The following is a 24,190-nucleotide window of genomic DNA, read 5'->3' on the forward strand; positions in this document are numbered from 1 at the left end:
TAACAGCCACAAAGACAGAGGCTCTGACACAGACTTATGCAGGTCCTATGCTTGCTGCTTCAGCTTCTGTAAGCCCACGTGAACCCTGCTTAGTAGATCCAGCAGGTCATGTCCCCCTGGTGTCCTCTAGCGCTCTGATGCCTATCTTGCCTCTCCCTCTTCATTGGGATTCCTAAGCTCTCAGGGGAGGGACCTGATGGAGAAATCCAATTTAGACCCTTTCCACATAATGTTTAACTGTGGATTTCCGCATTTATCTAGTTCCATCCATTTGCCTGCAAATTTCATGTTTTTTTTTTTAAACAGCTCAGTAACACTTTCTTATGTAAATGCACATGTTTTAAAAATCTTATCAAATTATTTACAGTCTACTTTAGTGTTAAACTTAATTCTCTCACATGATTTCCATTTTAAAAGTAAATGTGGATTCCGGGCATCAAGGCTGTTTCTAGATTCTATTATGAGTAAAGCTGCATTTTAAAAGTGTCAGATAGAGTTGAGGTTCAAAAACCAAGCTGTTTATTAAAAATAGAAGTTACTTGTACTTCCTCCATGGAAAATTTGTTATATTCCATAAAGTTTTCACACCAAAGGCATCTGTGGTGGATCCTTAAGCTACAAAAATGCTGCCCAGACTTGTGTGACACCAGCCCTTTTAAATGTCCATGATCCATGATGATGGGACTAAGGGAGGTGAAGACTATGTGGTCAGACTCTGTGGCCTACCCTGCTCATGCTTAGTTGAGGATGTATAGCCCTTCCTCTCCAACTGCACAATTCATGATGGGGTCTCAGGTGTTCATTTCATTTCTCCTAAAGAAGGAAGGTATAGTGATGAGGTTTTTGTTAACTTGAGTTTACAGAATATGATATAAAATTAGCTCTGAAAAAAAGACAGGGAAAGTCTGGTACACTAGTATATTGGGGTGGTCAAGCCACATAGACCCAACAAGGATTGAGGGTTGATGCACAGTGGTCCAAACAACACTGACCATACCGATGATGGCTTTATGAGGCTTAAGGGACACCCGTTTGTCTGCAGGCACAAAGGAAGAAACAATTCAGTATTTCTAAGGGTTGAAAACTGTGCCAAATAGAATCACATTATATTTGGAGGAGGCTCTAGTCTGCCTCACTGGAGTTAGCTGGGAAAGGGATTCGGAGTGGATAGGGCACAAGTAAATTACAGTGTTCGAAAGCAGTCAGGAGGCAGTTAGGTCATACTTTGGTCTACCTCTGTCCATGTCTGTGCAAAGGCCTGGGAACAATGACCAGCATGGCATAACCCCAAGGTACACTGACACTCTGAAAAAGGCAAGTCTAGAAAACATGAGGTCCTGTGCCTATAGTGAAGAATACAGTAGCCTCCATGGTGGCTATGGCTTCACCATTGATCTGTTTGACGGAGACTTCAGCAACTGTCTTTCAGGGATGTATGACCACAGATATGGATTCAGCAAGTTCACAGGGCAGAGTACCACCCTCTAGTGTGTCCACCTGAGAGGGCTGCCCTACAAAGCAACTAAGAACGACTTTTACGCCAGGCGGTGGTGGCACATGCCTTTAGTCCCAGCAATTGGGAGGCAGAGGCAGGCGGATCTCTATAAGTTCGAGGCCAGCCTGGTCTATGAGAGCTAGTTCCATGACAGGCACCAAAGCTGTAGAGAAACCTTGTCTTTAAAAAACAAAAACAATAGCAAAAAGCAAACAAAACAAGGAACAAAAAAGAACAAGACTTAAAACTTCTCTCCCTTGAACCCTGTGAGAGTTCATATTGAGACTGGCCCTAATGGAAGAGTGACAGGAGAAGTTGACATTGTCATCCATAGAAAAGCAGTGGCAGCCATATCAAAGACAAGGGAAACATGCAACAAAGAAATGTAGAACTCTTCCTACATTCAACAGCTGCGGCTAGCAACAAGTCTTATAGCTGCCAGGTGCAGCAAGGCATGGGGAGTGTCAGCTGCCGCCTGGATAGTCTGTCTGCAGTGGGACCGGCTACAGCGGTCAGAACAGCATGGGTGGATGGATATGATTAGTATTGTAGGAACTTTTGAGTTATTTTGGCCAAAAATTCCACAGGCAACCAATGAACAATCGAGAGCAGTCTATAACTCTAAAGGAAGCTGGGGGATCTGTTTTGCAATATGAGTTTTTGAAATCCGGATTGCAAAAATTACCTCTTCAGGGTTCCTCACGCAACCTTTTCTTCTAGCGGGGAATATGAAATAAACTAAAACTATTTGCTTCTGCTTTTCTCAATGGACATTTTTCGGTAGTATACTCAAGAGTGATATTATGTGAATTAATAATTTTAAGTGTGGCAAGTGGCTCTTGAAGCACACTGTAGTGAATACACTGGGTATACATACTTTTCGTCAGAACTCAAAAGAACTAATTCCAATTCAAAGAGAAATGTTCATACTAGTTTATAGATTCATTTCAAACCTGCATGTTAAGCCTAAGATTTTTAAAATTTAGTTTTGAGAGTTGAGACACAATACTAATACAATTGGAATTGGTGAGGCCTTGACTTAAAGCTTTCTTTGTACTGATTTCCTTTTGATGCATTTTGCTGATACTAGTAAACTTTTCTTAACTAATTTAAATATTTTTTCATAAAAGTAAATGTGACTTCTCATTTAACAACACTTTAAACTTAAGATAATATGACATATAAATATCTCTGATTTTTTTAGATAAATTCAAATAGTGAACTCCCTCCACTTACTAACCATATTTACAAACAGACAGGCCAATGAAATAAAAGAGTCAGGTAAAGATACTTGTTACATAGCCAGATGACCTGAATTCCATCTCTGGCACCCTCATGGTTGAAGGGAAGAACCAACTCCTAAAAATTGTCTTCTTATGGCCATAAATCTATCATGAAATATACATGTCTGAAAATACACACACACACACACACACACACACACACACACAAACTTAAAACAAATAAAAATAAAAATAAAATAAATGGATAGTTGCATTGAGTTCTCTGTTATTCTGGAATATTCCTTTATTCCTCTGCTTTAATATATTGTTCTTTTACTTTCCCTGTTTGTGTTTGCATTCTGAAATACCTCCCTTTCTATTCAGATAATTAATGAAAATTATATTATGTGGCCCATTTAAATTAATTTCCTTTGCACTCATGCTGCATTATATGGTGTCTCTTTTAAATAGGCTATCCCCTAGAATTCAAAAGAGAGTACAGATAAATTAAGCCTTGTTCATTTAGACTCTATTGACCTGATTCTACTATAATGTATTTTTGTAAACACACATCTGTTGTTTATCATGAAAGACTAAGAGTGTATTATAATTAGAAATCTGTTAGTAATTTATTTGCTTCTTAACCACCTGCTTCATATGGATCATATTATCTTGTGGTATAATATTCTTTTATCACAAATGGAGAATGTACAATAACCAGACATTTTTATCAGTTTTCAAAATCATCCTGCTTTTACTTGAATACTTATTTTTCACAAATGAGTTTTGTTTTATAGTGATAACCATCTAACAGATTGTAACTATTGTTTTTTAAAATCTTTTATTACTAGTATACTAATCATGTAAATGACTACTTTGTCCACTCCCAGTCTTTATTTACATTGTTATTAAAATTGTTTTAAAAGGTTTTTTCAACTTTTCTGCAAAAGTGATCTTATCTACTCTATAGCAGTACACATGGTGTTATAAAAATTTAAGGAGTAGATCCTATAGTTAACTTAAAATATTCAAAGGCAGGGCTGGAAGGATGGCTCATCAGTTAGGACCCAAGTTCTGTTCCCATTACCAACAAGAAAAAACCTTTATGGCCATGAATATATGATGACCCAAAACTCATACACACACACAAAAAAAATAAACCCTTTTTTTAAAAAAAAAACACAAATTTACAAATAATATCCAAAGCTTAACATTTAGGGGAGTGTTTCACTGAAGTTATATTTTCTATTGTGCAAAGTTTTTATATTTAAGATTTAAATAATAATGAATTATTGACTAGGTGGATTGACCATGTGCAAAATACACTAAGTACTCAAAGAATAAAAATAAGGAAAATGCCTTTTTTCAGAGAGACTTTTAACTTTTATATCATTTATGCATTGCTTTTAAACACTACTGAAATATATATGGAGTTAAACTATCTCTGCTAAAATTTCAACTGAAAAACAATATTTGCACTGTTTGCTAGATATTGCTTTTCTGACAATAAGTTATGTATTTTTCTACTGAGATTTGATGAAACTCTAGGGCTTCATAAAGAAATAGGCATAAAATGCTCTGCTAGGTACATATATTTTAGGAATTAGAGTCTGAGAATTCGTGAATGAAGAAAAGAATAAACTTTGTGGTTTAAAGAAGAACCAAAAGCAGAGATACCAAAATACTATTGGTGAGGGAGGAAAAAAGGAAAGAGCCAATACTTCATAAAAAGTTAAGTCTAAATCCCTAAAAGTTAAAACCAAGTTTGTACTCATAATCTCCGCATTTAGCAAATGGAGGGAGGAGCTTCAAGGTCATTCTCAGATTGCATTATTTTATACCAACTGCAGTTCACCCTCTTTCCTCTTCTTCTTCCTCCCCACCACTCGCCATCCCTCCTCCATCCACTCCTTAGAGGGAGTAAAACTTCCCTTGGGAAGTCAATGTAGTCTGGCATATCAAGTTTGAGAAGGACCAGGATCGTGTGCCCTGCATCAAGGCTGAGCAAGGTACCCCACCATAGGGAATGGGCTCCAACAGCCAGTTCATACACGAGGGGAAGTCCTGGTCACACTGCCAGGGGCCTCATAAGCAGATCAAGCCACACACCTGACAACTGCATTCAGAGGGCCCAGTTCAGTGTTATCAGATTCCCTAGCTGTCAGTCCAGATTCTGTGTGCTTCAACCAACTCTGGTCAGCTGTCTCTGTGATTTTAACCATAATGATCTGAATCCCCTTTGTTCACATGACCCCTCCTCCCTCTCTTCAACTTAACTCCAGGTGCTCAGTCTAGTGCTTGTCTGTAAATCTGTGCATCTGCTTCCATAAATTACTGGATATAGGTTCTATGATAACACTTAGCATAGTCACTAATCTTATTACAAGGGCAGGCCAATTCAGGCTCCACCTCCATTATTAAGGAGTCTTAGCTGCGTTCATCCTTGTAGATTCCTGGGAGTTTTCCTAGCATCAGGTTTCTTTCTAACCCTATAATCTTTCCCTCTATCAATATACCTCTTTTATTGTTATCCCATCCTGTCCCTCTCCCACTCAGCCATATTGATCTCTCATGGGCCATCTGCTTCCCCACCTTTCTACCCCCTCCCAACTCACTTAGGAGATCTTAACTATTTCCCTTTCTTGGGGCCTTCCTTGTGTGTCCCTCTTTGGTTACTTCTTTTTACCTGGATTCTCTGGGATTGTGGGTTATAATCTGGTTCTCCTTTGCTTTATATCTAATGTCCACTTATGAGTGAGCATATGCTGTTTGCCTTTCTCAAGAAAGTTACCTCTCTCAAGAGGTATTTTCTCTAGTACCATCCATTTGCCTACAAACTTCATGATGCTATTTTTTGTCAATTCTGAGAGTAATACTCTATTGTGTAAATGTACCACATTTTCTTTATCCATTCTTCAGCTGGGGGTGGGAGGATCTGAAACAATTATATGTGAATAAAAAGTGCTAAGAACCAATTCAGGAATAGCTCATGCATCCTTATTCAGTTTACCCCAATTGCAAAAACTATATCTCTATACATGATACCCTGCTACTGCAGTGACCACTGGAACCTCAGTCCCCACCAGCACCCAGAAGATCAACCACTGGAAACATGGCCCTACCTGCACCTGGAAGAGTGACCACTGGATTTGTGGCCCCACTTGCACCTTGAAGAGTAACCATTTCATCTTTGGTCCCACGTGTACTTGGAGTAATTAACATGAGTCTCTGCTCTGCCTTCACCTGACAAAGTTCAATGGAGCCACTGTCCCCAACTATAACAATTGGAGCGAGAGAGATTCCCTAAAGCGCAGACTACATCTATACCAATTAAAATGCGAGATGAATGGGTATAAAACAAGGAAAGAATACACATAACATAAAAAGCAATACCATACCACCAGAAACTAGTGGATCTACAACAGTAAGACCTGAACAGCCAACACAGATGAATCAGAAGAAAATGACCTTAAAAATACCTTTATGAAGATAATTGAGGCCCTTGAAGTAGAAAAGAATAAATCCCTCAAAGAAGTGAAATAAAAGACAAACACACAAAATGGGAAGATATCAACAAATCCCTTAAATAAAACCAGGAAAAACCTATCAAACAGATGAAGAAAATGGTTCAAGACTTTAAAACTCAAATAAAGGCAATAAAGAAACCACAAACCAAGGAAGTTCTGGAAATGGAAATTTTAGGTATGTGACCAGAAACCACACATGCAAGCATAAACAGCAGAATACAAGAGATAGAAGAATCTCACGTGTTGAAGATACCACAGTGGAAATAGATTTATTGGCAACAGAAAATGTAAAATCCAACAAATTCCTAACACAAAATATTCAGAAAATGTGGGATACCATGAAAAGACCAAACCTAACAATGATAGGGATAGAAGAAGGAGAAGTCTAACTCAAAGGCACAAAAATATATTCAACAAAATCATCAAAGAAAACTTTCCCAACCTAAAGAATTACATGCCTATGAAAGTACAAGAAGCTTATAGTGCAAAAACAGACTGGACCAAAAAATGTCCCCTTAATATGTAATAATCAAAGCAATAAAGATGCAGAATAAACAAAGAATATTAATGTCTGAAAAGGAAAATAGCCATGTAACATTTTATGGAAGACCTATCAGAATTATACCCGACTTCTCAATGGAAGCAATAAAAGCCAGTAATTACTAGACAGGCATTAGGAGGACGAGGAGACTACAGATGCCAGACCAGGTTACTATACCCAGCAAAGATTTCAATCACCATGAACATGGAAGATAAGATATTCCATGAAAAAAACCATATTTAAACAATACCTATCCAAAAATCCAGCCCTACAGAAAGTACTAGAAGAAAAAATTCAACCTAAGGAAGATAGCTAGACACACAAAAACACAGGCAATAGAAGATCTGACAGCAACAAATCCCAAAAAAGGGAAATGCACACACAATGCCACCACTACCAACAAAAACAAAAATAACAGGGACTAATAATCAATCATTTATCTTTAATGACCCTTAGTATAAACGGACTCAATTTACCTGTAAAAAAGACACAGACTAACAGATTGAATATGAAAGCAAAATCCATCATCCTGCTACATACAAGAAACACATCTCAACCTCAAAGACAGACATAACCTCAGAATATATGGTTGGGAAAAGATTTATCAATCAAATGGACCTAAGAAACAAGTGGGTAGTTATCCTAATATCTTTTTTGTTGATTATATTGAACTGTACATTTTCTCTAATCCCCTCCTTTCCCCCAATCCTTTAACTCTCTCCCATAGTACCCATGCTTCCAATTTACTCAGGAGATCTTGTCTTTTTCTACTTTCATGTAGATTGAATCCACGTATGTCTCTCTTAGAATCCAAATTGTTGTCTAGCTTCTCTGGGATTGTAGGCTGATTTTTTTCTTTGCTTTATGTCTAAAAGCTACTTACGAGTGAGTACATATAATTTTTTTCTTTCTAGGTCTGGGTTATCTCACTAAATATGATGTTTTCTAGATCCATCCATTTGCTTGCAAATTTCAAAATGTCGTTATTTTTTTCTGCTGTGTAGTACTCCATTGTGTAACTGAAAGACACTTAAGGAAATGCTCAACATCTTTATCCATCAAAGAAATGCAAATCAAAACAACTCTGAGATTCCATCTTACACCTATAAGAATGACCAAGATCAAAAACACTGATGGTAATTTTTGCTGGAGAGGTTGTAGGGAATAGGAAACATTCTTGCATTGCTGGTAGTAGAGCAAACTGGTACACCCCTTCAGAAAACAGTATGGTGATTTCTCAAAAAATTAGAAAATAACCTTCCTCAAGACCCAGCAATACCACTTTTGGGTATATACCCAAAGGATGCTCAACCATACCACAAGGACATGTGTTCAACTATTTTCATAGCAACATTATTTGTCATAGCCAGAACCTAGAAACAACCTAAATGCCCCTTGACCAAAGAATGGATAAGCTATCCCAATATCTAACAAAGTAGACTTCAAACTAAAGTCAATCAAAATATATGAAAAAGGGACATTTCATATCATCACAGGAAAAACCCATAAAGAGGTAGTCTCACTTCTGAACATCTATGGCCCAAATACAAGGGTACCCACATTTAAAAAAGAAACATTACTAAGGCTTTAATTATACATCAGACCCCACACACTAATAAAAGGAGACTTCAACAACTCACTCTCCCCAATAGAAGATCAATCAGACAGAAACTGAACAGAGAAATAAAAGAAATAACAGAAGTTATGACTCAGATGGGCTTAACAGACATATGTAGAACATTCCACTCAAACATCAAAGAATATAGCTTCTTATTAACACCTCATAGAACCTTTTAAAAATTGATCACATATAAGGAAACAAAGAAAACCTCAAAAGATTCAAAAAATTGGAAGAACCCCATGTATTTTATAGGGTACTCATGGATTAAAGTTGGAATTCAACAAAAATACTAATTTCAGAAAGCCCCAAAACATACAGAAATTAAACAATGCTCATTTGAGTCACCCCTGGGTTAAGGAAGAAATAAGAAAAAATTAAAGTCTTCCTAATATTTAATGAAAATCACTGCACCACATACCCAAACATATGGAACACAATGAAAGTAGCGATAAGAAGATATTTCATAGCACTAAATGCCTACATAAAGAAGCTGGAGAAATCCTACCATAGTGAATTAACAGAACTCTTGAAAGGTCTACAAAAAAAGAAACAAACTCACCCAGGGTTGTGGGAAATAATCAAATTGAGGTCTGAAATCAATAAAATAGAAACAAAGAAAACCATACAAAGATTCAATGAGACAAAAAGTTGGTTCTTTGATAACATAAACAAGATTGACAAACCTTTATCCAAACTAAGCAAAAGGCAGAGAAAGAATATCCAAATAAACAAAATCAGAAATGGAAAGATGACTTAATGACAGACATGGAGGAAATCCAGAGAATCATCACATCATACTTCAAAAACCTGTATTCTACAAATTTGGCAATTCTTTAGATACGAACCACATTCAAGACAAGGTAAAAAAAAATTAGACCTATACCTCATAAGGAGAAACCGTCATCAAAAACTTCCCAACCAAAGAAAGCTCAGGGCCAGATTGTTTCAGCACAAAATTCAACCAGAATTTCAAAGAAGAGCTAATACAGATGCTCCTCAAACTGTTCTACAAAATAGAAAAAGAAAGAACACTGCTAAATTACTTACAAGGCTATAGTTACCCTGATACCCAAATGACACAAAGACACAACTAAGAAAAAGAATTACAGACCAATCTCCCTCATGAACATTGATGTAAAAATACTCAATAAAATACTGGCAAACTGAATTCAAGAACACATGAGAAACAATCCATAATGAACAAGTAAGAATAATCCCAGAAGGGACAGTTCAACATACAAAATTCTAGTCTTTTTCTACTTCTAGATCCATGTATCTCACTGTTATGGTCCGCATTATTGTCTAAGTTCTCTGGGATTGTGAACTGATTTTTCTTTGAAATGTATAAAAGCCACTTATGAGTACATATGATTTTAGGTTTTCTGGGTTTGAGTTACCTCACTCAATATGATGTTTTCTAGATCCATTCATTTGCCTGCAAATCTCAAGATGTAATTATTTTTTCTTCTGAAAATCCATCAAGGTGATATGTTTACCATATAAACATAGTGAAGGAAAAAAACACATAATCATCTCACCAGATGCTGAAACTCCAACCCTCATTCATGATAAAGCTCTTAGAATGATCAGTAATACAGGAACATGTTAAACATAATAAAGGCAATATACAGCAAGTCTACCATCATCAAATGGAGAGAAACTCAAAGCAATTCCACTAAAATCAGGAACAAGATAAGGCTGTCTATTTTCTCCATATTTAAAATTCACTATAGTACTCCAAGTTCTAGCTAGAGCGATAACAAAAACAATCGACGTGACACAAATTGGAAAGGAAGAACTCAAACTTTCGCTATTTAGTGATGATATGTTAGTAAACATAAGGGACCCCAAAAAGTCTACCAGGGAAGTAAATTTTATATTATAATTTTTGGATGGTGACAGTAGTATCAGATCCCTAATAGACAACTTTCCATTACAATTTTGAAATATGTTTTATGAACTGATCCATATTACAAGTCTAAGTACTTTACATCAAACACATTGTGCTTACTGGTTACTGTAAATGTTCACTACTTCAGTTAGCTTATTCTGCCAACTAGACTCAGCCTAGAAACACTAAGATGGGAGTTTTAATTGAGCAATTGTTCCGATCATATTGGCCTGGGGAGATTGTTTTTGGGAGATTGTCTTAATGGTTATTTGATGTAGGACTGTCTATCTCACTTTGTGGTTGAATTATTCTTTGGGAAAGTGGTCCTGGCCAGGATTTCTAAGAAAGTTAGCCAAGTAAGAATGTGCCCAAGCAGCTAGAATGTTTAATTCCTTGGCTGTGAATGTGTTTCTCAATGAGAGTTAAAGGTGCGTGGAATAATAAGCAGACGTCTCTTGAACCCAGTGCCTTCAAGTCTCACCTTAAATTTCTTCAGTGATGTGCTGTAACCTGTATGAAAAACAAAGACTTTCTAACCCTTTGGGTCACAGGGGTTTTAATCACAGCAACAGAAAAGAAACTAGAACAGAATTATTTCTGAAGGATTTGGATGTTGAGATACCCTGACTATGTGGCAAATTTGTCTCAAATTATTTCTGTGGAAGGACAGTTGAAGCAGTTGGAACTTAGGGTGGGGGAAGTTGTGGAGCATTAGCGTCAGATTCTAATGGTCTCTTCTCTTGTGAGCTTAGATGACAAAAGCCTATGAGAGAAATGAAGACAACGGGGTTTTCCATCATGGAATTCTAGAGGGGATAATAAGTGGAACTGGGCTATGGACCGTTCATATAACATTTAGTCTAAATGTCTGAGTGTGCTGTTCAGCTGAGGCAGTAGAATCAGTTATGATTAATGAGCTCAGCACCACTGCAGTGACACTTGTACTTTTCTGAGACAATAGGAAAATAATTCCTCAGGTTGAAGATACAGGAACCTTGGTCTATGGGTGTCAAGTCTACATTGTGAGCCTGCAACTGTTTTGCAAATGCACAAAATTAGTCCATATGGTATCTATTGTGAAGGCATGAAAGGGTCATGGAGACTGACTAAGTTATACAACCTGGTTCAGAGTCTCCTCAGAAATGCCCTGAAAGGCCACTAGTGAAGGTGAATTGGGATAGATTTTCACCAAGAGGAGTCAAAGCTGTAGAATGGATTCATTTTAATTGGAGATAAGGGACTAGTCAGCCAATTTGGAGCCAGGCAATAGCTGGGGTTGTTAGCAGGTTCCCATGACATTTCTTTGGCCAACAACTCAATTAAATGTAACTCAATCCTGGGACCAGAAGCTTTATTTTGATAACAAGAAATATCCAGTTGGGGTTCTGTGTCCTCTTTGTTATTTGGTAATTTTATTTAGCTTGTCTTCGTATATTATATACTTTAGGAAGTTTCTACTGCATTAGGTTTTCATATTATCCCTCAAATGTCCCTTCATTTTTGCTGTCTTTCTGTGCTGGTTTGAATAGGAATTTCCCCCATAGACTCATGTGTTTAAATGCTTGGCCATTTGGGAGAGGTACTATTACGTGTAGTCTTAGAATAGCTGTGGCAATGTTTGAAAAATTATGTCACTGTGAGGATGGGCTTTCAGGTCTCGGAAGCTCAAGCCAGGCCTGGTGGCTGAATCTGCTTCCTGTGAATGCTGATGTAGAACTCTCAGCTACCTTTCCAGTTCTAAGTCTGCCTTCATGCTGTTGCCCTTCCAGCCATGATAATAATAAGCCAACCCCACTTATGTGTTTTCCTTTATAAGAGTTGGTGTGGATTGTATGCTAAGCACAATTACTAAAATGTTTGAACTGTGACCCCACTCCCACACACAAACAGGCACACATAGGCACACATGGGAACACCTAGCAACAGCAAACAAATTTGAAATTAAACATAATGTACAATAAAGTAAGAGGACAAGAAATTTAAAAGAGTCAGAGAAAAAAACTTTCCAGGAGTTACAGAAATAAAAGGAAGCCCCGTGTGGTGGTGCACACCTATATTTCTCTTATTCAGAGGAGAAAGGTAGATGGATCTCTGCAACTTAGAGGCAGGTCTGATCTAAGTACCGATTTCCCAGGCTATGTATTGAGACCACTGCCCCACGTACATAAATGAAATGAATATAAAAGGACAGCATCAACAAAAACAAACAAACACAAAACATGCAGAGCAGTGGTGGCTCATACCTTTAATCCTAGCACTTAGGATTCAGAGTCAGGCAGATCTCTGACTACCTCAAGGCTGGCTTGGTCTACAGTGCAAGTGTCAGGACAGCTCCAAAGCCACACAGAGAAACCCTGTCTCAAAAAACAGAACAACAACAGAAGAGTTGCTGGGGTCACGGTGTCTGATTACAGCAATAAATCCCTAACTAAGATATTTTCCGATGCTCCCTCTCTCAGTCCCTTCTCCTACCCAACTGATACTTTCATATAACACACATAATCCACAATTTTGGTTGTTTTTTGCTCTTACCTTTTACGAGGCCCTTACCCAGCTGCCACAGACTTATTCTTTCTTATAAATGCCCAGCCTTAGCTTGACGTATTTCTAGCCAACTTTTCTTAAGTTATCCATTCTACCTTTTGTTTCTGCAATTTACCTTTCTCTATTTCTGTATACCTTTTCTTTCCTTCTTATTCTGTGTCTGGCTGGGTGGCTGACTCCTAGCATCCTCCTCTCCTCCTCTTCTCATTACTCCTGTTCCTACTCTTTTTCTTTTCCTATTTATTCTGTTTGCCAGCCCTGCCACTCCATTCTCCTGCCTATTGGCAACTAACCTTTTTATTAGAACAATCACGTGATTTAAGCAGGCAAACTAACACGGCTCCACAGAGTTAAACAAACATAACGTAAAAAAAAATGCAACACATCTTTGTATCATTAAACAAATGCTCCACGACATAAACAAATGTAATACATTTTTATATTCTGCAACACGTTAGTACATGCTCTATTTTCCTTTCCTAAAAAGATCTATCACCTAATCAAGTCATTATCCTCTGCAGTTCTATGTATTATAGTTGGCTTATCACTGACTTAACAGCTAACATCCACAATAAGCAAATGCAAATCATAATCAGTATTTGTTTTTCTGGGTTTGATACCTCACTCAGGATGTCTTAATTTTCTAGTTCCATTCATTTCATGAGTTATTTTTATTTCTTTCTTTGTTTTGTTTTGTTTGGATAAGTAATAGTCCATTTTGATAGTGTAACACATATTTTTATTTATTCATCTGTTTATAGACACCAAGTTTTCTTCCAATGTCTGGTTATGATGAATAAAGCAGCAATGGATACGGTTGAGCAAGTGTCTGTGTAGTAAGATGAAGCATTTTTTTGCGTAATGCCCATAAGGTATGTAGTTTGATCATGAGGTAGAATGTTTCCCATCTTCCAGAGAAAATGCCACCATGATTTCCATATTTTCTGTATAAGTTTGCAACCGTAAAGAATAATTGGCGGGGCTAGAGAGATGGCTCAGCGGTTACGAGCATTGCCTGCTCTTCCAAAGGTCCTGAGTTCAATTCCCAGCAACCACATGGTGGCTCACAACCATCTGTAATGAGATCTGGTGCCCTCTTCTGGCTTTCAGGAATATACAGAGACTAAATGTTGTATACATCATAAATAATAAATAAATAAATAAATATTAAAAAAATGAATAACTGGCTGTTTGTTCCTTTTGCTCCACATCCCTGACAGCATGAACTGTCACAAATTCTTTGAACCTGGCCAATCTGGGTGGTATAAAATGAAATCTCAAAGTAGTTTTTTTTGCCACCCTTTCCCCCACAAAATCTCTGCTCATTGAAAATCTATCCTTTTCTTATCTAATGCAACCTGGCCACTATAATTTTCCATTACCTGTAAGGTTCACTTTTAAGCAGAAAGTTAAAATACTTTCTATTTTACCATTATTAATGATAGAGTTTTACTGATTTTTATATTATTGTTCATTGTTTTCCTAGTTTGCCTCATTACTTCATTTTTTTTTTTCCTGAGGACTCTGGGCTTCTTTGTTGGGTGGGACTGCCAGTCTCTCTTCACAAGTGTTTCTTGGGTAGATTTTTCATGAAGCTCCTGCTTCTCATCCTTAGGGTGAAATGCATCTCCCTTAAGAATTATATTGTTCAATTCTTCTTGCTATATTTCTGTCTAAGTTAGGGTTTCTATTACTGTGAAGAGACTCCATGACCTTGCCAAATCAATAAAGAAAAACATTTGGTTTGTTGACTTACATCTCAGAAACTCAGTGGGTTATTGGCATGGTGATGTATGTGGGCATACAGGCAGACCTTGTTCTGGAGAGGGAATTAAGAGTGGAGAAGGAGAAACCTGAAGTAGTCTAAGATACTGGGCATAATTTGAGCATCTATGAGACCTCAAAGCCTGCCTCCACCATGTCACGTTTCCTCCAACAAGGCATACTGACTAACAAAGACATACTTCACACCTATACTATCCCCTTTGAACTTATGGGGGCCAATTCCATTCCAGCCAAGACCATTGCTCTTAAGTTTTTCCATATATTTCAGCTATACTCTCAGCTCCTTAATTACATAAAATTGTTCTAAGACTTTTCCCTTTGGACCAGACTTTATTTTTTTCCTTATTCTGACTAGTTTTACTGACTGCCTCACATAAAAGAGTTTGTTTCTTATCATTCTACCAAAGAAGTCAGGTAGAACTTTTTTCACAGAATATTATTATCAATTCTTTGGGAAGTTCACATCATGAACCATGATGACCCTTACTTCCCAATCCTCCCAAGTTCACTCCACACAGACTTCTGGCCTCACCCCAAATAAAATAATCAAAAAGAAGTGCAACTTGTACTCTCTATAAAGGCACTGGAGCATCATCTAACTCCTAATGGGCAGCCCTTCACACAAAAGTGAGCCTTTCCCTGCCCCACCCCTACCAGTAGACATCTATTGTGCAGAGGCACACTTCATCATCCTTATCACAATCTTTAAGAGGTTTTTTTTATTTTTTATTAAAAATTGCCATCTCCTCCCCTCCTCCTTCCCCTTCCCTCCCCTCCCCTCCACCCACACCTCCACTCCCTCCCTCTCAAGGCCATCAGGGTTCTCTACACTATGTTGAGTCCAAGGTCCTCCCAACTCCCTCCAGGTCCAGGAAGGTGAGCAACCAAACTGACAAGGCTCACACAGAGCCCGTCCATGTCGTAGAGACCAAGCCCATCGCCATTGTCCTTGGCTCCTCGGTCAGCCTCCACCATCAGCCACCCTCAATGGATGGAGATAGAGACAGAGCCCCACCTAAGAGGTTTTTTTTTTTTTTTTTTGATGGCTTACTCTATTCAGGTTATTTCTTTTATGAAGAGGTGTCACAAAAACCTTCTTTGTTCTTCTTTCTCAATTGTGAGTCTGCAGTCTGGATTCCACTGCAAAAGAAACTTCATTGTCATTTACAGTCATTAAGAATATGGATTATGAAATTCTTCAGGGTATCTAGTGACATCCACCTGACCTCTGAAGGTAGTAAGCGTCATGGACCTCAGCATGGTCTGCAGTGCCAGTACAGGCTACAGACACCAACAAGGTCCCATGCAGAAAGCCCGGCCCAAGGACATCAACATGGCTTCAGGAGTTAGGACAGACCATGATATTGACAGGCTTTGCGTGGTAACATGGGCAATACACATTAACTTGGTTGTTAGTCACAGAAAGATTCTGAATCCTGAAGTGGCCCTCAGTAGCAGCATGGACCACAGACATCAAAATGATCCCAGATGGCAACATGACTCAATAACAACACTTCAGGTGGTAGATAGCACAGATCATGAACATTTGCATAATTTGCAGTAGTAACACGGGCCAAAGACACCAATATGGCTCCCAACTGCAGCGCATCCACGGATCCAGACAGGGCTCCAGGCAGTGGTGCAGACCATGGATATCAACATGGCCTCTCAAGTCACCATACGCTAATAATATCAGCATGGTCTACATTGGCACTCCAGAGCGTTCACATCAACATGACCCTCTGCAAAAGAATAGGCCATGGACAGCATCATAGCCTTTGGTAGCAGCACAGGCCAGAGATATATAGCAGCATTGTTAGGGCAACTTGTGTCACCGATGCCAACAAGATTTGTGGCAGCCTAGCCCATGGATATTAACGTGGATTCAGATAGCAGCACAGACAACAAATATCTGCATGTCCTTTGATGGTAACAGAGGTCACCACGGATGTCAACCTGACCCCTAGTTGTAGCACAACCATGGATTCAAATGTGACCCCAGCAGCAGCATGGATCACAGAGCCTTCTGCAATAACACCGACTATGGAAACTGCAGCAGAACCATGGACCTAGACATGAACCCTGCAGCATCAATGTCCATGGATATGAACATACCTCTGGCAGCAGTACAGGTCATGCACATCAACATGTGCTCTGGTGGTAGCTCAGGCCTCAGACATCAACATACTTCAGCATCTCTCCACCAAGTGTGCTACATTCCTCCATTCTTTTTACCTTTTCATCCCAGTGCATTTAAATGCACACAACTCTACATAAAAATACTCATTGACAAGATACATTAGTCTGGTTCAGGCTTCTGATTCTGAAGCACCATAAATACCAGACCATTACTGACACTTCAGATTTTCATCATTAGTGGTGATGACATGCTTCTTGATCTGTTTCTGCCATACTGGCTCCTCTTCAAGGTCTAGAAGCTTGTAGATGGAATAGGTGTTGGCATCAACCATCTGGATCTGGCCAGTTAAATTTACCAGGCTGCCCCATTTCTGCTTGAATACATTGGGTTCTTCCAGGTCAGGCAGGTGGAAGTTTTAAACAACAGGGGTTATTTATTATTGAGAAATTAGTCATTATGAATAAAGCAATTGTGTAGATATACTTTTAATAACGAAATAGTGTTTTCATTAAATGAGATTACATTTAAATATCAAATATGACACAATGCCTGTGATCTCAGCTCTCAGAGTAAAGGCAGGAAGATTAGGAGTTCTGGGGAAGCTTAGGCTACACAATGAGTGACATCCTTTCCTAAAGGATTAATTTTATTTTCAAATTGCTTAAATATTTATGTACCACCACTAAATCATCTTGAGCCTTTTTCTGTGAACTTCAGACAAATGCTTGATAATTTTTTTTTGATAATTTATGCTTCTAGATGTAACCTAAAGACACGAGTAGTACAGCCTAAGATATCATATTCCACTTGTTCATTTTTGGGGTTTTATGTGGAGCTTAGTGATAGAACACCAGCCTAATAAATGAAAGGACCTGGATTACATCCACAGAAGTGGAAGGAAAGAAATAAACATAAATTACTCATTTTATTCAGTCTTGTAATGCAAATTTTTTTTCTTTTTTTCTCATTTTTTTTATTAAAAATTTCCATTTCCTCCCCTCCTCCTCCCCCTTCCCTCCCCTCCCTTTCACCCATACCCCCACTCCGCCCCTCTCCAAGACAAAGAGCCATCAGGGTTCCCTTCACTATGTTAAATCCAAGGTCCTCCCAGCTCCCCCTAAGTCCAGGAAGGTGAGCAACCAAACTGACAAGGCTCACAGTGAGCCCGTCCATGCTGTAGAGTTCATGTTCATTGCCGTTGTCCTTGGTTTCTCATTCAGAGAGTCTGGTTTGGTCCCCTGTTCCATCAGTCCCATTCCAACTGGACTTGGTGGTCTTCTGTTAGATCTGTCCCACCGTCTCAAGGGGTAAACGCATTCCTCACGGTCTTGACTTCCTTGCTCATGATCTCCCTCCTTTTGCTCCTCATCAGGACCTTGGGAGCTCAGTCCGGTGCTCCTATGTGGAGCTCTGTCATTTTCTCCATCCAGTGCCAGGTGAAGGTTCTATGGTGATATGCAAGATATTCATTTTTAAGAGTCTAATAAGGATAATCACAGGCTATTTCTGTTAGCGTTTCCAATAACTCACTTTTGGAGAGTTTTGGAAAGAATAACAACACCTGAGAAAATAGAGTAACTTGATACTATCAAAGGGGTTAACTTCACATACATTTTCAGTGAATTCTTGGAATAGGAGAAAACATGTTTGGGCTCTTTATTTCATTCTACGTTTAAAAAAAGGGCAAAATGGGAAATGTGGAAGTCATCATCAAGCCTTATTATATTAGGCTCTTGCAGAGGATTTTATTTCTTGTCCGGTGGCTTTTATGCTATAGTTTGAACTCCCGGGCTTCTCTCTCAGATTTCTGTCTTAATGAATTTTATGACCACTGTATTGGTTATCAGTCTCTTAATGTTATAATAACAGTTACAATTTAAACATATTTTTATTCTGTAGAGACAAAAGCTTTACTTTCTGCATAAGTAGTTTTCATAATGTATATTATGTAAAATTATAATACTCTATAGAATTTATACATTAATGTACTATACATTACATTTTGAAAATAGCAAAATATACTTAAGCAGATAAATGTCACATGAAATTCTGAAAAGTGTACTTGGAACAATCTTTTTGTTGTATGCCCATGTATATAAGTACATTATTGATAAGATTATAAACATACTTGATTATGTGTATGCATATTTATAGAAAAAATTCCTGATTCTGAATCTGCAAAGGTCTCAGAAAATGCACAGTAAAGTACATACTGGATTTTGCAACAGAGTAGACATGGAAAATAAGAGAAGGTAATTGATTATTTTGATTTCTGTTATCTATTTATATATGTATTATTTGGGTGATGGATATGGACAGCCATCTTCTATAATCCAGAATAAGAAATAATATTAAATTACTACTTGGGGAAGGAGAATTATCCTTTGCTATGGGTGAAACACCTAACTCCCAAATACTCTTATTGCTGGTAGAATGCAAAGTAGTCATCCCTGAAGCAATACATACAAAAATATACACAGATAAAACATATATGTGTGTATGCATATATACATAAGCTACATATGTAACAATAATAGTCAAAGGAGAGGAGTCTATAAGCTCTACAGTGTTGGATAGGGTCTTGAGAGAGGTTCCAAAGAAATTATCTTAGATGTCTAGGGTAAGAAAAGGGATGATGGAAAGTAATATAATTACTTTTTAATTAAAAACTTATTAAATAAAGAATTAGGTCACTAAGAATTTAAGTCATGTTATATAGTCTTTCAAGTGTGATAATTTCTAAGAGGATATTTCCTTGATATATTTTAATGATAGTTATACATATTATTTTAAAAACCCTTTCCTTTGTATTGTAAAATAGTCTGCGTTGTCTTTTTCTTTAACAATATTTTTTCTAAAATATGTTTATTCAAGACAGGGTTAAAATACTTCACTGTTAGTGTTTGACCTTGAACATACAAATAAAATCCAAAATATGCTGTCTCTACTTGTCCACAGGGAAAGAAGTGATCATATTTTAGCTATTCAAAGGAAATAATGCCATTTAATAACCCTTCTTTTTATAGGAAACTACTGTATATGGATTTCTTTGACATCTTACTATAAGCTCTGGTTGCTTTTGTAGTGAAAACCCAGTAATTCATCTGAAAGGTCATTCAGTACTAGGCACAATAATTTCAGCTGATCAAATCAATTATTTATACAATGAACTACAGTATGGTTCCCTCTAGAAATTACCTTATTATAGCCACTCACTCCCACTGAAGTCCAAGAAAAGTGACATTTTGAAATACAAAGCTCATTCTCTTCACTGAGCTTAATACGTATCGGCATCTCTCCGTGGCTCTTTTCTCTATTGAATAGCTGTCACTCAGCAAGAGAGGGCCCAGTCCCTAAGCATACTGCACAGTGGGTTTTCTTGACATGATGGAACATTTTCCAGTTGGCAAAAGTAAAGCTTGAGGGAGGTAAAGCTTTGGACTCAGCATGAAAGGTAATAGAGCTATTAGCCAAATACCAAATTCAGAACTGCTGGAACTCCATGGTGAAGCAATAAAGAAGTAGGTTTAATGTCCCATGGGGGGCAAATTTAGGAAAGTATTTGGAAGATTTAAGCATGTAAATAGGGTTAGACTATCTTTGAAATAAAGTTTTTGTGTATGCAAATGAATGCCTACTTAAATTAGCAATTATCTGCATAGCATATGAGGAGGTCTTCTTTACAGAATGCATGAGATATTACCACATAGACACATGTATGCTCTTAAACTGCTACTTTGCATTTGAACAGAATAAAATCATAATATATTTTACCTCTTTTATTAGACTCTATAGTAATGTATTTTAAAAGAACTAGCATGCATAACAATAGCTCTCTGGTAATCAATAATGTTATTGATATCATTGCTATTGTGCTCATGTAACTTTAAACACTAGGGTAAAATTGAAAATTGTTCCAAAAGGCTTCATTTTCTAAAATATCTTAAGGAAGAAATATACTTTAAAGAACTACTGGAGCCCCATATTAATATAAAGCTAATTTATATGAAGCAGATAAGGAAGTTGAGCTGTATAATACCATTTAGCAAAGCACAGGACTATATCAGTTATGGATAAGTGTTCCAAAGAGTCCTTTGAGAAGTTAGCAGTCTGACAATGAAGTCTTTTTACACCATTGCTATTACTATGAATCTGAAAACAGATTACATGACTCCTTTGTGTAGGTGTCACTCATAAAAATATATTTTATATGGTAGTTAGGAATCTCTGAGTTTGGCTGAATGGGAGTGGGATCTTTCCATCAGAATGAGTTATCTGTCCTTTATAAAGGTATCAAGTTTCAATGTGACCTAATCTTGGAGTGACTTTCATTTACTTTTGCAGTATTCTATTTATTAGAAATGAGTGATCTAACTAGTATATTCCACACATATACAGTCATTTACAGCCGTCTGGATGTTTTCCACAGAGAACATAGACTGTCCCAGTGGGTTCATGTATTTAAATACTTGGATTATCCTGTATAAAAACAACCGGAGGAAAACATCTGGTACCAAAAACCTAGCTAGTAACTCAGTGCTAGAGAAATCATGGTTATTGGAGGAAGATCTACAACCACTAGTTTACTATACCTACATAATTCCTAACAACAATCAAAATATTTGCCCTTATACTCACAGGTAAGGGTAGTCCTCACTGCCAGGAAGCTTCTCTTTGAAACAGACAGAGGCCACTAGAGAAAAACGCAACCAGCCAATATGCAGAGCTGTGGAGCCAAGAAACAACTGATGTATCTACAAATCACTCCTCTACCTAAGGCTCAGGGAACATTGTGGACTAGAGGAGAGAAAGATTTTTAAGAGCCAGTGAATCCAGATCTTTGCTGTGAGATTGTGTATCTTAGTAATATCAGAAATTATACCCATAAAGTCTGATCAATATGGCCATGTAAACATAAGCTGAAAGGGAAAACACCAACAAACATGCCAGATTGACTGGGGAAAATTCCGTAAGGCCTCATTCCTACACAAAGAACTACAGGCAATTGAGGATGACTAGAAACAGGCTATGATTAGGAAAGAAAACATGCACATATGTGATATTATGTGGACTCAACAGGTTATATTTAACAATATATACAAATTCATATATACATGCAATAACAATTTTTTAAAAGGCCATAAATTTGCAGGAGAGCATGGAAGAATATTTGGGAAAGCTTGGAGAGTAGAAAGGGAAGGAAGAAACATTACAGTTAAATTACAATATCAAAAGTGAATTAAAAAGCAATTAGGAAACATGATTAAAATCTTTTTATTTGTTCTTTTACCTTTCTCAAATTCTAATTTACTCTAAACTTATAAATATAAAAATTTAAGTTGAATTTATAATTACCTTATTTTGCCTATGTAAAGTTGTTCATATAGAAACAATAAAGGAACCAAAACTTTCAAGCTAGTAAATGCACACTATGATGAGAGATATTTCTCAAAGTACAATTTTCTTAAATTTCCACATGTGGTCCCTAGAGATTAGAAGAGAGCATATGTCTAGTGACAGGAATATCATATATATATATATATATATTTGGGGGGGTGGGTGTGTGTGGGTGTGGGTGTGTGTGGGTGTGGGTGTATGTGTGTATGTGTGTATGTGTATATGTATATGTACATATATGTATATGTATATATGTGTGTATATATATATATATATATATATATATATATATATATCACAGTCCTTCATCGAGCACAGGACTACAGACAAATAGGCAAAATTGTATATAATAATATTTATTTGTATATCAAATATCACATTAGCTAAAACAATGTAAGCAAACAAAATAATAACTATTATTAGTAAATTAGGAGCAAATACTATATTTACAGACACAAAATAGTCAACTATAATAAAGTATAATAAAGTTGGTCTTATTTTTTTATTTATTTAATTTAATTATTAAAAATTTCCACCTCCTCCCATTTCCCTCCCACTCCCCCCAACCCCTCTCCCCCTCCCTCTCCAGTCCTAACAGCAGTCCAGGTTTCCTGCCCTGTGGGAAGTCCAAGGTCCTCCCCACTCCATCCAGGTCTAGGAAGGTGAACATCTAAACAGACTAGGCACCACAAGTCCAGTCCATGCAGTAGAATCAAAACTCAGTACCATTGTCCTTGGCTTCTCAGTCAGCCATATTGTCAGCCACATTCAGAAAGTCCAGTTTGATCACATGCTCCATCAGTCCCAGTCCAGCTGGCCTTGGTGAGTACCCATTAGATTAATCCCACTGTCTCAGTGGGTGGACACACCTCTCGTGGTCCTGACTTCCTTGCTCATGTTCTCCCTCCTTCTGCTCCTTATTTGGACCTTGGGAGCTCAGTCTAGTGCTCCAATGTGGGTCTCTGTCTCTATCTCCATCCATTGCCAGATGAAGGTTCTGTGATGATATGCAAGATATTCATCAATCATTTTATAAAGAAAAACATCAATGTTCAGCAATGAACCATGTTTTCTGTCTCTGTCTTTAAAAATACACTTAATATGTACATTTAAGTCTAGTTTCCTTTTTGTGCTTTCAAATGGAATTATTTGAATGAATTACATGTTTTCCTTTCTAATAATTGATATAGTCATGGTGTCTCTTCATAGCAATAAAACCCTAACTAAGATGGTTTAGCCATTGAAGTGTAGGCTCAACCAAATCTTTAAAAATTAAGAAGAAAGTAGTTAATACATTCTTATCCCACATATTATAAATGATTTGTAGTAAACTTAGGTACTCCATTGCTGTCACAGCTTTTCTAATTAGCAAAGTTATGCTAATATTGATTCCATGCTGGTTATTAAAGGCATACAAATGTAAACCAGTATTACATCCACAGTTCTGTTTAAACAATTAAGTCAGATAGTCCATGGACTAATGCATTTTACAATTATGTGATTTCTGTCACCTCAAGCCCCCTACCATTCACTGCTCCCTTCAAAAGCTCTTTTGGTATAGAAATATATGAGAGTCTAAAACAAATGAATGTTTACCATAGAAAATTGCATAATACAGGAAATAATAGTACATTTACTTAATACTTTAAGATGCTGGTTTTGGAAGGTGTTATTTCATACAAAATTAAATAATGAATAACTAGTAAATGTAAAGGTGAAATAATACTATCAAAATTTGAACATGAATTATGATATATCAGTGACAGCAAAGAGTTTTTATTTACTATTAATAATTAAATAGGTAAATGTATTGGCTACTTCATAAAGACAGTAAGAAAACATCTACCTATTCTTTGGAAACAAAAATTCTTTTTTCGTTGTCAGAATAAAGTCATATGGAAACTTACTACTGTACGGATTTTCTTCAAAACAATACCCATTGCAAAATCTAGAAAATATCATAAAATGAGAGTGCAAAATTATAATAATATTTGATGGATTTTAAATTTTGATGACAAGCTATCAA

At 37.1% G+C, this 24,190-nt stretch overlaps 1 pseudogene; it reads left to right on the forward strand.

Moving 5' to 3' along the window:
* The first annotated feature begins 659 nt into the window (after nucleotides 1–659).
* On the forward strand, nucleotides 660–2,039 carry LOC119826003 (annotated as a pseudogene).
* The last annotated feature ends 22,151 nt before the right edge of the window (nucleotides 2,040–24,190 follow it).

This window comes from Arvicola amphibius, chromosome 11, assembly GCF_903992535.2.
Source record: "Arvicola amphibius chromosome 11, mArvAmp1.2, whole genome shotgun sequence".
Lineage (NCBI taxonomy): Eukaryota > Metazoa > Chordata > Mammalia > Rodentia > Cricetidae > Arvicola > Arvicola amphibius.